The sequence below is a fragment of the Triturus cristatus genome, chromosome 2_2, assembly GCF_964204655.1.
Source record: "Triturus cristatus chromosome 2_2, aTriCri1.1, whole genome shotgun sequence".
Classification (NCBI taxonomy): Eukaryota; Metazoa; Chordata; class Amphibia; order Caudata; family Salamandridae; genus Triturus; species Triturus cristatus.
This window is the reverse complement of record NC_140582.1, coordinates 1050529590-1050544756: the sequence shown is the minus strand read 5'-3', so window position 1 is coordinate 1050544756 and position 15167 is coordinate 1050529590. Positions and strand designations below refer to the sequence as shown.

The 15167-nt window shown below is 44.5% G+C and overlaps 1 protein-coding gene across 3 annotated transcripts in view; it reads right to left on the bottom strand.

Moving 5' to 3' along the window:
- The window catches only part of HAUS3 (HAUS augmin like complex subunit 3), a 58219-nt gene extending 43930 nt beyond the window's left edge, over positions 1-14289 (bottom strand). For 2 of the 3 annotated variants that reach the window (XM_085642551.1, XM_085642552.1), the window contains exon 1: positions 13841-14260. The gene's annotated coding sequence lies outside the window, so the exon portion shown is untranslated. Of the gene's footprint in view, positions 1-13840 lie in introns of all 3 variants that reach the window. The other variant, XM_085642550.1, reaches the window with a different exon arrangement.
- Between the last annotated feature and the right edge of the window lie 878 nt (positions 14290-15167).

The following is a 15167-nucleotide window of genomic DNA, read 5'->3' as shown; positions in this document are numbered from 1 at the left end:
GCCGGCCCCTCGTGAACGCGAGGCCGCGGACGTGCCAGCTGTCGGACTGAGGCTGCAGGAGAGACAGTCCGGACCCTGAAATCAAGTCCCTGATGCAGGTGGCCATGGCCAGATTGTCCGCGATTGGCGGGGAGGTGCTCCTGCCGGGGCCGCATAACCAGAGCCCGCGGAGGAGGCTGCAGTGGGGTGTGCCAACTGGGGATCGGACCGGAGTTCCCGGCCCTGCGGTGTCATGGGCACGAGTGTTCCGACCGATCAGCCGCAGTGAAGGTAGGAGGTGGCCTGTTATGGGACACTGAGCGGCGTAGAGGCAGCGGCACGGCTGTCGGTGCTGCAGAGCGCCTGGTACGAACTTGGGCCGTTGGCACTTAGAGGACTGAGAGTTGAGGCAGGGCCTACGAGACAAAGCTGATCGGGCCTTCCCGAACACTGTGGAGGTCCAAAGACTGGCTGGGTGGCCTAGAGGAGTAAACGAACACAGAAACAGTACTGTAGCTACTATTGTCGTGGTGGAGAGGGAAAGAGGATGCATTGGTCCCCACCAACAGATAATACGCACTTGCAGTAACCTGATGTGTGGTACCCCTTTAGCCCCCCCCCTCTACCCGCCACCGATGCTGGTGATAGAGAAACATCACAAGTGAACTGTAACACAAGGCTTGGCGTTGAGGGGCGGAGGGAATGGCTGCTGAGGAGGGGACGACCTGCAGTCTACCGAAGGGCTGATCCTAGCAGCACCAGTGAGAAAATGTCGACTGCCAAGGGTCCGAAAGTGACACAACTGACTAAATTAGATAAATACGCGCTGCCAAAGCAGGCTGACGCGGAGCACTGTGACACAGGGAAACTGAGGACTAGTTCCCGAAGGTGAGCTTCCGGACCAGACGTTAATAGAGGTCATGGACGCAGTCTCAGGTGTACGGTCCTCCCTTGAACAGAGGATGGACACCATTACGTCTGAAGTGATGCGGATCTGAGCTCACCGAACTAAAACAGGAGAGAGAAAGTGAAGCAGATGGAAATAGTCACTGCCAGCCTCATGGGAGACGAGACACAAAATGCAGCAGGATATCAAGGACCTGCAGGCCTTTCGTAAATTTGCAGAGGATAAGTTGGACGATTATGAAGGATGCACCAGAAGGAATAACATGAGAATTACAGGTTTGCCGGAGAGGGCGGATGGCCCTGCGGCAGACTTATTCGTGGAAGAACTCATAATTAAGCATCTTCAGTCCAAGGGTTTGTCCAAATTCTTTGTGGTAGAAATGGCGCATAGAGTTCCTGGAGGACTTCCCAAACCAGGGGCGCACTCCGCAATGCAGACCTCACCTATGGGCCCCCCCTTGAAGTATGATAATTCGGAGATATCCTTTTTTCCAGATTTCACCTGGAATGTACAGCGACAACCGCGATGTATGTCCTTCGTGGTGAGCCACCTCCACTACCTAGAGGGTGTCACATGAAGGAAACGAAAGAGAGGCTTTCAGTATTTGGGAATCTTTATCACGGTAGACCCCAAAATTAGCTACAATCGAAACCTATCCCCCCCACTACTGAGACTAAAGCAAGATGTGGCAAACTAGAAGGCCCTACCGCTCTCATTATTGGGGAGGGCGGCATTATTCAAAAATGATGTCTCTGCCACGTTTTCTGTATGCGCTCCAGAACTTCCCAGTTCCAGTCCCGCAAAAACATTTTAAAGAGGGAGCTGCTTTGAGATGGTCGCCCTCGCATAGCTCTTCCCAAACTAGTTCTAAGTTGGTATGATGGGGGATAGGGCTACCAGACATTAGGAAGCATTAGTGGGCGGCCTACCTAGCATCTATAAAATCAATGTATATACAGTCAGTGGGACGACCCAGGTTACAGAACGGATAAATGGTTATTGCCGGGGGGTAACTACAATATGGCCCTCTATTCTAGGCCGAAGAGATTTTCATTAACGTGACCAACCGGACATTAAGTACACGTATGGCACACAGTAAATAGAAGCCTGGGGTGGGAACGAAAGCTCACGATGGCTACTCCTTTGTGGGATTCGGAACAATTGGGCACCATGAGAGGTTCGAACGGGTTTGATAAGTGGGACCTGACAGGGTTCACGAAAATAGGGGACCTGTGGCACAAAGGAGGGATGATCCCCTTCGCCACCTTGCAACAAGAATACAAACTGGCCAGCACTGAATACTTTCAGTATTTACAGGTGAGACATGAACTAACATCGCACTTGCAGAAGGGGGTATCCCCCCCCCCCCCCATGATGCCTCGCCGCTCGAAGACAGGTTGCTCGATGGGTACCTACAAACGAAAGCAGTATCCCCGACATATAGGAAACTGATCAATAATGCACATGACCCTCTCAAAGTGATCCGGGAGCGCTGGGGGAACGATGGGTTGGAACTTTATGACGAAGAGTGACAAGAGGCAGCGACCTCCCCACGGGAAGTTGCAATCTCCTCCAGTTGCGTCTAGTACAATTGAAAATCCTCCATAGAATCTATGTCACGGGGACTCAGCTAGTCAGTATGGGGAGAGCAGAGGAGGGCATGTGCAGGAGGCACTGTGGTCAGGAGGGCACATTTATGCATACCCTGTGGGAGAGTGTGTATATACAGAAGTATTGGAAGGGGATACACGCCTGTCTGGGGGAGGTTCTCAGACTGGTGGTGGGGATCGAGGCTAAGAGATGTCTTTTAAGCGTATAGGATGCCCACAGATTTAGGTAGAAAAGACCGTATATGGGTCACGCTGGGACTGATGGTCGCTAAAAGGAACGAGGCAAGATTGTGGGGGAGCCGGAGCACCGCCCAAAGTTGAAGAGTGGAAAGCAGACGGATTGGTGTATGCTACGGGAAAAAACTGTTTCTAGAGGGTGCCCCCCAAACAAAAGTGGATTGGAACCCCCAGTTGTTTTCTCTTTGGAAGATCCTGTAACACCATAGAGATCGCTACATTATTTCATACGACATATTGTACAACGGTGTAAAGTGTGATTATAACCATGTAACTTGGCTCTCATCAAGTAAGTGGAAAGGATGTAAAAATCTTTTTATCAAACAACAAAAATGCTTTTAAATCTTGTTAACTTTACATATTTGCTCAGCGTTTAGAGTCGGAGGCCAAATGCATTTTAGTTAGGTCGAGTAGATATTTCACATTACTAGACGAGCAGGTCTAGTGCAATTTTTATGATTGTGAGCCATGTGTTTATTATGTATATAATGTTGACTGGAAGAAATAGATTTATTTTTCCATATATTATGATGAATTTGCATGCCATTTATTAAAAACATCTTTTTTTGGCTATTGCTGCTAATCCAATAATATCAGACAAAAAGCAAAGACTGATGACTTGCTATCATATATTTTTAATCTCTAGGCATCCAAACTTTGCAAAAAATCATGTTAGAACCCCTCCCCCAGGAAGTGGTACCACTGACCTAAATTTGGGATCCTGGCTCATGGCCTAATAATGAAGATCCTTATTTTAATTCAGCCAATCACAGGGAGATGTATTGTTACCATGACTACGCACATTATTCATGAAATATATAGGACTAGTTATCCTAGAGAAATTTACAATTACACACAGTGGGAACATTGTGAGGCTCTGCCTCCTGACAGTCATCTTAATTTCTTAAAGAGATATCCTTATTTTCAGAGTGCTGACAGGTCACACCTTCAGCTTTTTAGTTTTTATGAAGCCACAACAGCTTTCAAAGAATCTAAAATAACGACCAACAAACTGATGTATTCCACTGAGTTTAGTTGAAATCAGGCTATCCAAGGATGGAAGTATTGGAAAGCAATATTGACGAAGTATTTAGGGAATCAAATCTTGGCAGATCCATGGCAAAGAAGCCTTATTTCAGACTCGTATAATACCGAAAGAATGGATTTTTCTGAACAAAACTATCCAGTAGACTACCTGTCTGGGACTTGGGACAATGAAGGACTTACAGAAATCTTCCATACCAAAAGTCAATTTAACTGTGTAGTGATTGGCAATTCCAAATGAACAAGTCATACTCAAATTAAATGATATACTATAAAATGGACCCTATAATTCAACTCAGTTCTCTACTGAGGGTTTATCCAAATGACTATATGACTCTTGTTTGTGTCGTTTTCTTTCCAACTCCTGGACCTAAAGCTAATCATTCAGACTCACGTTATAATACAGACACTTGCAATAATTAGCACATAGTGTAGATATGCCATCTCAACCATGGCATAAACATTCTACTCTTTCAGCTGTTAAAAAAAATGTTTCCTTAATTAATGAAAACATGGATTTTCTGACTTTCTTCTGGGACCACGTCCTAAAACAAATAAAAAAAAGATTCCTGACCACAGGAATATATGCCATTTATAATGAACTGAACAAATATTCAGAGAAAGAAACTGCAGAAATAATTAGACCAATAGATGAAGAAAATCTGCAAGCAGTTGTAAAGTTTACAGTGGAATACACACGCCTTCTAAAAGAGTGTACTCATTAAATCGTTCTGTCCTCAAACTTAGACCTCATAACAGAAGACCTGGGTTTGTTACAACATGGGCAGGCTCAGTTAAGAGGAATTATACAATTAAAGCTGGTATTACAAACACTCACGTCAGGTTTGGTGCCTTGGAAACCTCTAGTTGAAACAGCCATGTTTGAACCATATACTTTAACACTTACTCAGAAAGCAATAGCAAAGAAAGACTAAATACACACTATTCAGCATAGAGCAAATGGAAAATTCACCATTTACGGTTAGAAACACTCCACCTATTACCTGGTTGATACACTGTGTCATGTCTTCACCCCTTAAAACGTTCCACTTTCATGTCTGCCAGAAATATAAATGCATTGGCTGGTATGAAACTATGCACAGTTCACAATTGTTCCATTCATGGATATTTCCCTTTTCCTACATCCGTCTGAACGAAAATGAAGACGACTGTGTGTGTATTAGAACTGCAAATTGCATGAATCCCCTTGGACACTCCATGTGATACTACATTGTTGCATGAAATGTGTGGTGCATTAATGACAGTGTTGAGTATTATCTGTTTCCCCCCCGTTTAATCTATCCCCACCCCTCATGAACTCATTTATTTCTAACAAATATTACTTGCTGTGGATTGGAACCTGACCAGCCATACCCGATAACTGCTTCGAACACAGCAGTGTTGTGGAAGGACCTTGAACCCGCCACCTCGAAATATAATTAGAAACATCCCCTAGCCTAAGATAGATATGAAATCTATGCGTTTTGACGATCAAGCTAGTGCCCATTTTATTAAAAAAAGAAGTCTCTGACTTCAGGGGTTGAAACATAATCTGAAGACCGCCACAACTGATTCAGAAATTCAAAGGCTATTACACATGCAATAATCAACACATTTTGTAGATATATTGCAAACTATATTCAATTCATCTTGGACTACTGGTGTTGTGCCTCTTTTTAAGAACACTGGATCTGGTCTGGTAACTGGATTTAAAGCAATATTTGGATCGATTCCATCATTCTTCCACTCTGTTCCCCAGCTTTTTTGAGGATTTCCAATCATCATACTCCTAATCAGCTGTGAAATCATCCTCTTCCTCCTGTTCCGACATAGAAATCAACATGGAGTACACATATCCAACTGAACCATTTTTTTTTTTTCCCCCGTCATTGCTGGCTCACATTTTTTTTTTTTTTAATAAAATTTTTTATTAATTGCCATTTCCTTCTCAACATCTTCGCCTGCACATTTGTTGTATTCAATACACAAATATAATTTGCTCTCCCCTTTACCCGTACATAGTTGTCATAATGTGATACCACCAGAGGTACGTTGTGACCCATATTCCGGTTACCGACCATCCGCAGACTCTTGCCATTCCGCACCCCTTATAGCCACTTTCCCTAACCTTTCCCAACAGCAGAACTACTATCCCTCCCCGTACCCCCACCCCACCCCTTCCCACCAGTGTGCTCCCCCAGCAGTTGTCAATCTCAGTGTGTCTTGACCTATAAGTGTATGCCCACTATGCGCCTGTGTTGTTGCTCGGCCTCTCTCCTCTTGCCACCCAGTGCTCTCTCCTTCGACTGTACTTTCAGTCCCTGCGTTCTCCCCCGTGCCTCCTACTACCCGTGGTCTAGTGGTAAGCCGGCTCATCCTCTTGATCTCCGCCAGACCTGCGTAGTGCTTCAACTAGCGCCTCCCAGGCTCGCGCCACTTCCAACATCACATATCCAACTGAACCATGATGCAAAAAGAAGCTAGCACATTATATGGGACAGGCTCGGTTATCTGAACTCGGAGAGCACTGGATGCTCTCATTTCACAAAATGGATGCTACACAAATGAAACCTGGCTTCTGGTGCATGAACTGGCAGACTGAAATCATCTTGGACTTACAGCTGGAGCAGCCCCCAGTGGCTTATCTTGCTTTGGAAGCAATTGTTCAACCACTACAGGAGCACCAGAAACAATGCATCTGTCCATTTTACAAGATGCTACCTATGACCGAGCAATGTCACTTTGAGGCAGCTCTTGAGGAGTGGCTTGATTCGCTGTTTTTCGAGCCTCCTAAAGAGGAGCCGCAATTACCACCAATTGCCTCGGACAATCAACTAATTCCTGGTCCTTCAAACGTGAGGACTCCTGACCATAAACATGCATTACCAATACACTATAATTACCACACGTGTGCTATGTGTGACCCGGATGATGTCGACAAGTCCTCTGATAAGGACTGTAATCAACATGCGAGTCAACTAATGGCATATATTCACCCTAGACACCACAGCAACCATGAAATATGAACTGCAGAATGTTTATCAACAAGGCTTTTTTTATTTTTGCTTTTCTTTTATGCCGCATATTTTTTAATCGGGACAATTTCATATCATCACTGGTATGTTTAGTCACCAGCACACAAACACTGGATAGGTGCCGGTATACAAGGACGATTGCCAGTTGCTTGAAACAATGCAAGGCTTCCAAATATTTATGTTTCTCTTTGCTCATTGCATACTATATGAGCCTGTTCATGATTTATTATTCACATTTGGTATTGTATGTTTTATGTATATCATACATTATATTTTAGATATATCAGGTCTTAGAATATTCAAAGCATGGATTTTCCTACATTTTAGCAAAATCCTACATATCAGAGACGGCCCTATGATGTCACATTCAGATGTGCAAGTCAGCAATTACATAAAGTCCTACGGTCCGACTCCATTTCTATGTACTGCAAGTATCTTGGGTACTGTAAGGCGCCATCATTCCAAGTTAATGCAGAATCATGGTCATATCTGCCATTGATGCAGATAATATCGGACCATATCTTTCTAAGAACTGTAAAAGTTTCAAGTCATTTGGCTAATGACAGATATAACACCGGATGTGACAGTCTAGGACAAGTGTCTACTTACCACCATGTCAAGGTCAAATAGGAACAGACATGTAGCCAAAATAGTGCAGCCTAAGTTGACGCCCTTTCAGCTTATATGGTCATAAGGCAACGTCTGAAACACACCTTGATGCACATAATCCATGTGAAAAATTCTAAACTTAGGTCAGAAATTAAAATCTCTGATAAGATTTAACATATAAGGACTGGCACTTAACCACTAGTGAGGTGAGGTCCTTTGCCCAGATTATCGCACACGATTTTGCCAGAGACGTTCTCACCTACTGCCAATGCACTTCGAAGATGCTTCTTCTTGCCTGATGCTGATAAAGCACAGTACCGGAGGAAGGCCACTATCGCGTGTTTGGCCTTCACAGAGAACACTGCCTTCACGCCACCGCTGATTATGACAGCTCATGCTGTCAACAAGCTATACAGTGTGTGGCTTCTCCCTAACAAACCCTAAACTGCTAGTTATTCTGTAATCCATGCTCTTAGTGTAGCACACAAGTAAGTTTTAGGGTGTTCCGTTTCAGATGACATTTTAACCATGTTCATTTTATTCTCATTACTCACAGCATACCTTCTTGCTGTTTTTAGGTCTCGCCTGAGCCAGCGCGCATGCGCTGCTCTGCAAGACATTTAGTAAGGGCTTTTCAATGCTTAACACACGTTTGTGAGTGTGCTTAACCCGCGATTGGCCTTTGCATGCGTCTTTCTAAGAAAGACAGCAAGCAATTGGCCCAAGGTGGGTGCATGTTCTTTCTGCCCTGGCCTAGTTTGCTCGGGAGCGAGCATCAGCCCCATCTGTTTCCAAATATCGCACCCGCTCTCGCGTTCATTGGAAACAGATGGAGCTCGTGTTAGCGTTCGCGCACAACTCCAAAGCTTGTTATGTTTCCTGTCTGTCGCTCATTTACCACTCATCAGCCCATCATCACGGGGCAACTCGAGCCCCCGGGTCAGGCCGTTCCCTCCCCTTGTCCAGTTTTCAGATCCCTAGGTTGAAGCTTCCGTAATACTGTGCCCTACAGTGAGAGGTGTACTGCGCAAGCGCTTTCTATTACTGCCTGTGACACAGACTGCAGTCTTTCGTTCGGAGCTTTCATTTTTCAGTACAAGCTGTCTCTACCCGTGTTGTCCTTTGACCCGGAAGTAGTTGTGATGTTGCTCAGTGACCGCAAGGAGAAAAGAGAGGCATGTTTCTAACCGGCGTGAACTGCAAGTGATGGCAAAAGGAAAGAATCGGGGTCCACGGGAATGCAACCAAAACGAAAGGCGCTCAGTGGGAAGCATCCTGAGTGACAGGCAACCTGGAGGATTACCTTTAAAGCATTAGCATCCGTTGTTATTTATCACAGCTTCTGTGGGTCTCTAAGAAGTTTGGGGGGCTCTGAGATTCATCACACAGGAGTGTCCTGAAAGTGAATTAACTGCCTACCCCCGTAGTGCACCACTTGGATACTGTGTAGCAACTGTTAGAGGCAGGGTGCACGTCACACGTGTGGAAGGGACGACCTGCGAAATGACGGCAAACCTCTTGACACACTAATTTGCCTCTTGTACATTGGAAGTTATCACAGGAGGGTGGGACTCACGCAGGTGCACTTTAGACTAGTGCCCAAACCCCCAAGCAGGATTCTTGTTGTGGTGCTCAATTTTAAACATAAGGAATTTAGCGAGCCATCTGAATGTATTTATTCGATGTTTTCTATATGTCTTCCTGCTAGGACCAACAAAGAAAACAACAAATGCCATATTAGCTTGGTGAACTCTGTTCTTGAGCCACGATGCTTGCATACCTCTCGTTTGTACAACCAGACGTAAAATCCAGCACACCAGCAAGTGCACATTGGTTCTTCATTATTATTTTTCCAAAGCAATTTAGCATCAAGGAATGCTTTAAAAAAACATTTCTTCAGCCAAAACAAAATGTGTCATTTGGAAGCGAAATAAGGAATTAAATGGCAAACTAGATAAACAAGCATTGGCATAGCCAATAGGTCTCGCTTTTGGGACCTTATAAGTATTTAGTTCTGCAGCACAATATCCTTAGTGCAACAACATCAACTGTTGCATGGCTAAACACTTATAAGGTTCCAAAGGCGTGACCTATTGGCTATGCCAATGCTTGTTTTATAGGTTGCAGTGTTATGGATGAGAGGACGTGTGAAAAGCAGTGTTCTACATCTGGGGGTCCAGCAAAGATTGCACCAAGTGTTTTGGCAGTTTGTACTCAATAAGCGAGAGTGGAGGACAAATGGCACCCAAAAAGCGGGAGGGTTGTGAACAGTCAGGCACTTGATGCTGGTTACACTCAAGAAGTTCCACACAACATACATCTTAAAACAGTGCTACAGGAAGCGATGGTGTTTTCAGCTAATATTTATCCAGTGGCATAACACAAAATGATGGAGTCTCCCTGCAAAATTTAATGAGGGGCCCCTGAGGCTCCCATATCTGACAGATATTAATTGGCCTTGGACTGAATGAGATCCGTCCTGAAGAATTGGGCCCCCCTGAAGCGTTGGTAGTTTCCCTGCACAGCAATGGAGCAGAAAGCAGGCACCTCACACCTTATAACAAAACAAAAAAACACCAATAGCCATACATTAAACACCCGTCAAATGGCTTCATTTGGAACCTGCCATGTAGAGGAAGAGGTAAAGCACTAATGTTTGAGATGCAGAAGTTTTGTGGTGGTGCTGTTTGATGCTGTGCCGAGTGATGCTCTAGTGATAGAGTGATGCAGTGGTAGTATGAATGATGCTGTGTGGTGCTGAATGACATCTGTGTGCAGCTTAAGGGGCATATTATAGGTGCAGTGGGATAGAGGTGTGCAGATTGATACTGTGCTGGTGATGAGTGCTTCTGTAGTGGTGCAGACTGATGCTGTGGTGATGCTGTTTAATGATGTGGTGTGTGGTGCAGAATGACATCTGTGTGCATCTTAAGGGGCGTATTATAGGTGCAGCGGCAGAGGTGTGTGCGGATTAATGCCGTATAGGTGATGACTGATGCTGTGCTGGTGCTGCTTGATGCTGTGGTGTGCCGAGTGATGCGCTAGTGGTATTGAGTGATGCAGTGGTGGTCTGAATGATGCTGTGTTGACGGTGAATGACATCTGTGTGCACCTTAAAGGGGCATATCATAGGTGCAGTGGTAGAGGTGTGTGCAGATTAATGCAGTATAGGTGATGACTGGTGCGGTGCTGGTGCCGACTCTTGCTGGTGTGGTGCCGATTGGTGCTGTGGAGCAAGAGAGTGTAAATGTGTACATATAATAAAGGGTGTAGTGAGAGAGGAGAGATAAAATAGAGAGGGTGGAGATATAGAAATAGAGAAAGGGTGTACAGAGAGAAAAATGGTGGAGGCAAAGAGGAGGAAGAACTAAAAGTGTGGATAGAGAGAAATAGTGTGAAAGGGTGTACCGAAAAAGGAAAGAGGCTAATTCAGAGAGTGTTTAAAATTAGAAAGAAAATGTGCACATATTGAAAAGTGTAGAGCGGCATACAGAGAGAGAAAGAAGGGGAAAGGGCGTGAATTCATGGTTTTGAAAGCAAATCAGCTAAAGGGGTGAGAGAGAAAGAAAGCCTCAAAAATAGTAAAAGAGGAGAGTTATTTAAGTACTGCGAGAATTAGAGAGAGAGAGAAGGAGAGAGACAATAAGGTAGTGGAGTGTGTGATGTTTAAAATCAGTGACGAAATAACTCCGAAAATGCAACTTAAAAAATTGCTTTCCGTTGTGTGAGTAATAAAACTTTTTTTTTAAATAAACTATTAAATCGGCTATGATTCCTAATCTAAGGTAAATACTGTAAAATGCTGAAATCAGCCCACCATAGTGTGGATAAAATTTGATCCGGATAACAATACGGTTTAAGATAGTATTCTTTAAAAAGTACAGGCTTTTTATGGTTCGGAATGTTTTGAGTTAAGCGTAAACGGAATCGCCTCAGAGGGAAAACATCAATTAAGGAGGATGTCTCTGTGTGGCTTGTGCTCTAATGGCGCCTCGGGCCTGTTTACTGCCAACACATGGAAATTCAAAGCCATTAATCAAGCAGGATGGCTCTGTCTGGCTTGTGCCCCAGTGGCGCCTCTTGTCTGTTTCCTGCTTAACACTTGAGATTTTAGCATTGTAAGAGAAGTGCTTTTAGCTACGATGCAATGATTTTGATTTAATGTGCAAGTTTTGTGTTTTGACTAATGTTGTTCACATGTAAAATAATGTATGTATGTATGGAAGTACAGGTTTGTCATGGTTTAAAAATAACCGCTTTCCAGTATATTTTTTGCTGTAGATCTGTATAATGTTGGGGCAGACTCCTCGCACCAGGCACCCAGGATAACCACAAAAGGCGCTAGAAATACATTCTTCTCATGACATGCCTGCTTTTCCAAAGAGACCAGAGTGATGTGCCCACGCAGAGACTGAAAGAGGCAGGGGTTTAAACCAGTCACCTGTCCTGTGGTACTCTAGCGCCTCGAATCCAGCCTGCCTGCTCTTGGTGCACATTCATTTAGTGCTAACATTCCGAGACTGCTGGTAAGGACCTATCGACCTCACAGAAGGCAGACAGGAGCAATTGCTTTTTATAGACTGACAAAATGAAGAAATAACTGAGGTCACCATAATGCGGTTATTAGCTTGTAATCAAAGAAGTAAAGTTGACAAAAATTATCTCAAGGAAAGGTTCGAATACTAAGTAGATTTGGCACTTTTTTCCCCCAAATGCACTGCAGGAAAAAGAAAGCCAATCAATTCCAAAGCAGCACATTCATTAATTTCTGGATTTTTTTCTTTTTAGCAAAGTAAACACACAAGAGTTATGAAAATAACACGGAATAAAATGAAACTGTAGCAGAAAGATCGCAGGGACGCGCTCTGTGGTGGGGGAGGGGCAGAGCGAGGCACTTGGGAGAGCGCTGTAAGGCTTTATGAGCCATGACAGCCAGACGGAGGAAAGACTGATGGCGGCTGTGCGTGTGAAAGCAAGCGTGAGGCCAGGAAAAGCCTCTGGTAGCACTTTAAAAATCCACTAACTAAATATCTCGCAGCGCATGCACTGGCTCAGGCGAGACCTAAAAAGGGATAGCCAATAAAAACAAGCATTGGCATAGCCAATAGGTCTCGCCTTTGGGACTTATAAGTGTTTAGCCATGCAACAGTTGATGTTGTTTCACCAAGGATATTGTGCTGCAGAACTAAATACTTATAAAAGGTCCCAAAGGCGAGACCTATTGGCTATGCCCATGCTTGTTATGATATCCTGCATAGTTATTTTAGATGTACTGAGAAACAAGTCTGTCCTGTTGTAATATACGATTTTAATGTGTCTATTCTTTAGTGCAAGGTATGTGTGATAGTGTAAACAACAAAACGTTTCCGTTACCACAGTGCCCCTGGTCGGAAGAAATAAAATTAAATGGCAGTTCATGCTGTGTTGGGTAGTCTTAATCTAATCTTTCTCAGGCGTAGGAGGCACTGTGTATGATTGCTATGACATAAGGGCATTCAAACTTGATTTTTCAAAAAAACTTGCTGGGGACATTGCTTGTGCACCAAGGTGGTCACTGCTATAAATCCTTCATGCAATGTCCACTAACGGAACCATGTTTGAAGTGGTCACATTTGTAAAACTACATTTGTTTTAGTAGCTTGGATTGACATTTAGTGAGCATAAGTAAACGCTTATTATAGAAAAGGTTTGCGGACCCTGCGCAAACTTTTGATGTCAGAGCAGCGGAAGAGCCTCATTTCAAATGAAAGATCAGTCGGTCACAGAATGAGCTTAACATGGAATCAGAACCTCCTCCTCCAGTATTTTGTTATAAATGCTTCTAAACAGAAGCTGCCTAGTCATACCCAGCCTGTGCTCTGGCTTGCAGTCACCCTACGAGAGGACCCCCTTGTAAGAGAGGACCACCTTGTAAAGATACTGCATGATGGAAACGGTTAAACGACGTCCACAATTGCCTTTATTTGCAATCTCTTTGTTTTGGAATGTTAGCTGGTGGAGTCATACCAAGAACGAAAGGGAGAAAATGCGTAAGAATCTAATCTGCTAAAAAAAAAATAAAAAAAAAAAAAAATCATACAGAAATAAATTCCATTTCAAGCTCTGGTTATTTCTATTTCCGCAACCTGTGTTACAACGAAAAAGTTATAAGCATTTCTTACATGAGTACTCGATTCTCATGTCAAACTGTCTTTGCATTCTACATGCGCTACTAGTACTAAGCAAGTTTAGTGGCAACGTGTAGTTCAAAATGGATATCTACAACATTTAATAATTTCTCCATGGTGCAACTACAACAAATCGGCTTCTGTAAAGCGTTCCCCCAAGTGACAACCAAAACTACTGGTCTGTGCACAAAGTCTGAAATCCATGGCATGTCTTAGCAGTTTACAGTAAATTGCAGCAGGAGAAAAACCCACCTCGCCTGCCAAGTTTCCAAAATACGGCTGGTGGCAGCGCGACGTATCATCCGCATGTTACTCTACAGAAGTTGACTGGGATGGTGCCACGGCAAAGTGATGAACGCGCGACGCCTCAACGCCCATTAGTGTGCGTGGGGAAGCCTTCCTGACAGAAAAATGCACCGCAAACGGACCCGCTTTCCGTCTGGTCTTCTCAGCTGCGTCAGGAGCCGATGCTGCCTCGAGAACCCTGAGACTCGGCCATGCGAAGGCGACCGATGATAGCGAACAGCAGGAGGAAGACGTCAAAGCGTTTTCCCGCGCATTGGTAAAATAAACTGACTTCTCTAACGACAGTCCCAGCCTATCCGCGACGTCACGAGCGCTCTATATTATGTTTGGTTTCCACTTTCCACAGAGCGCACGCGCCTCTCTCTATGCTCCGTATGCTAGAGTGTACACTTCCGCTGAGGCGGCCACCCGGCTTAACGTGTCACATTTCAGTCGTTTCGTGTGCAGCCTCCTCCCTTGTTCCCCGTTTCCTTTTTAGGTCTCGTCTGAGCCAGCGCTTTAGCGCTGCTCTGGCGAGAGCTATAGAAAACGGGAATTTGGAAGTGCAAACAAGTGCTTTTCAGGCCCCCAACTACAGTGCATGTGGGCCGGGCGCGCGCACCATTTGGCAGCCTGCATGTACATTTCGCGGGTGCTTTGATGTCCTCAGTGAGCCGCGCGGCCACTGCGAACATCAAAGCGCCCACGAAATGATTACTTTCACTTTAACGTTCGCACCTACTTGTTTTTCCTCTGCTGCGAAGCCGATCCGCACCTTTCGCCTCGATCTCCGTGTTACCTTACTCTCCACTCTGTCCAGAGGTCTCTCTTGTTCTCTGCTACGCTTTCTTTTCCTTCATATAAAGCCCGATTTTCTTCCTTCATATGTTTCTTTATCTTTCTACATCCTGGCATTTATTTTTCTGCCTTCCATCATTTTACCTCTCTGTCCGTCTCACACACACCTTTCTCACTATAACCCTCCCTCCGCTGCTTTTCTAGTTTTCTTCTCCCCTTTGTCTCCGAATCCTGTCCCTGTCTATGAATTGTTCTCACTTCACCATTTCTCCTCGCTGCCTGTTTTTCACTCGCCTCTGCCCCTCCCCCATCTCTCTCTCTCTCTCGTTATTTCCCTCTCTTTCTCTTCCTTATTCCCATCCCTGTTATTTTTCTCCTCGCTTTCCAGTCTTGCATTTAATAGTTCGCAAATCTCGTTTGATGCTGTATATCTATAAGAATCGATCCTTGACTGCAGCCATCTCATTACGCGACACATTCTCAAACATTCCGCATT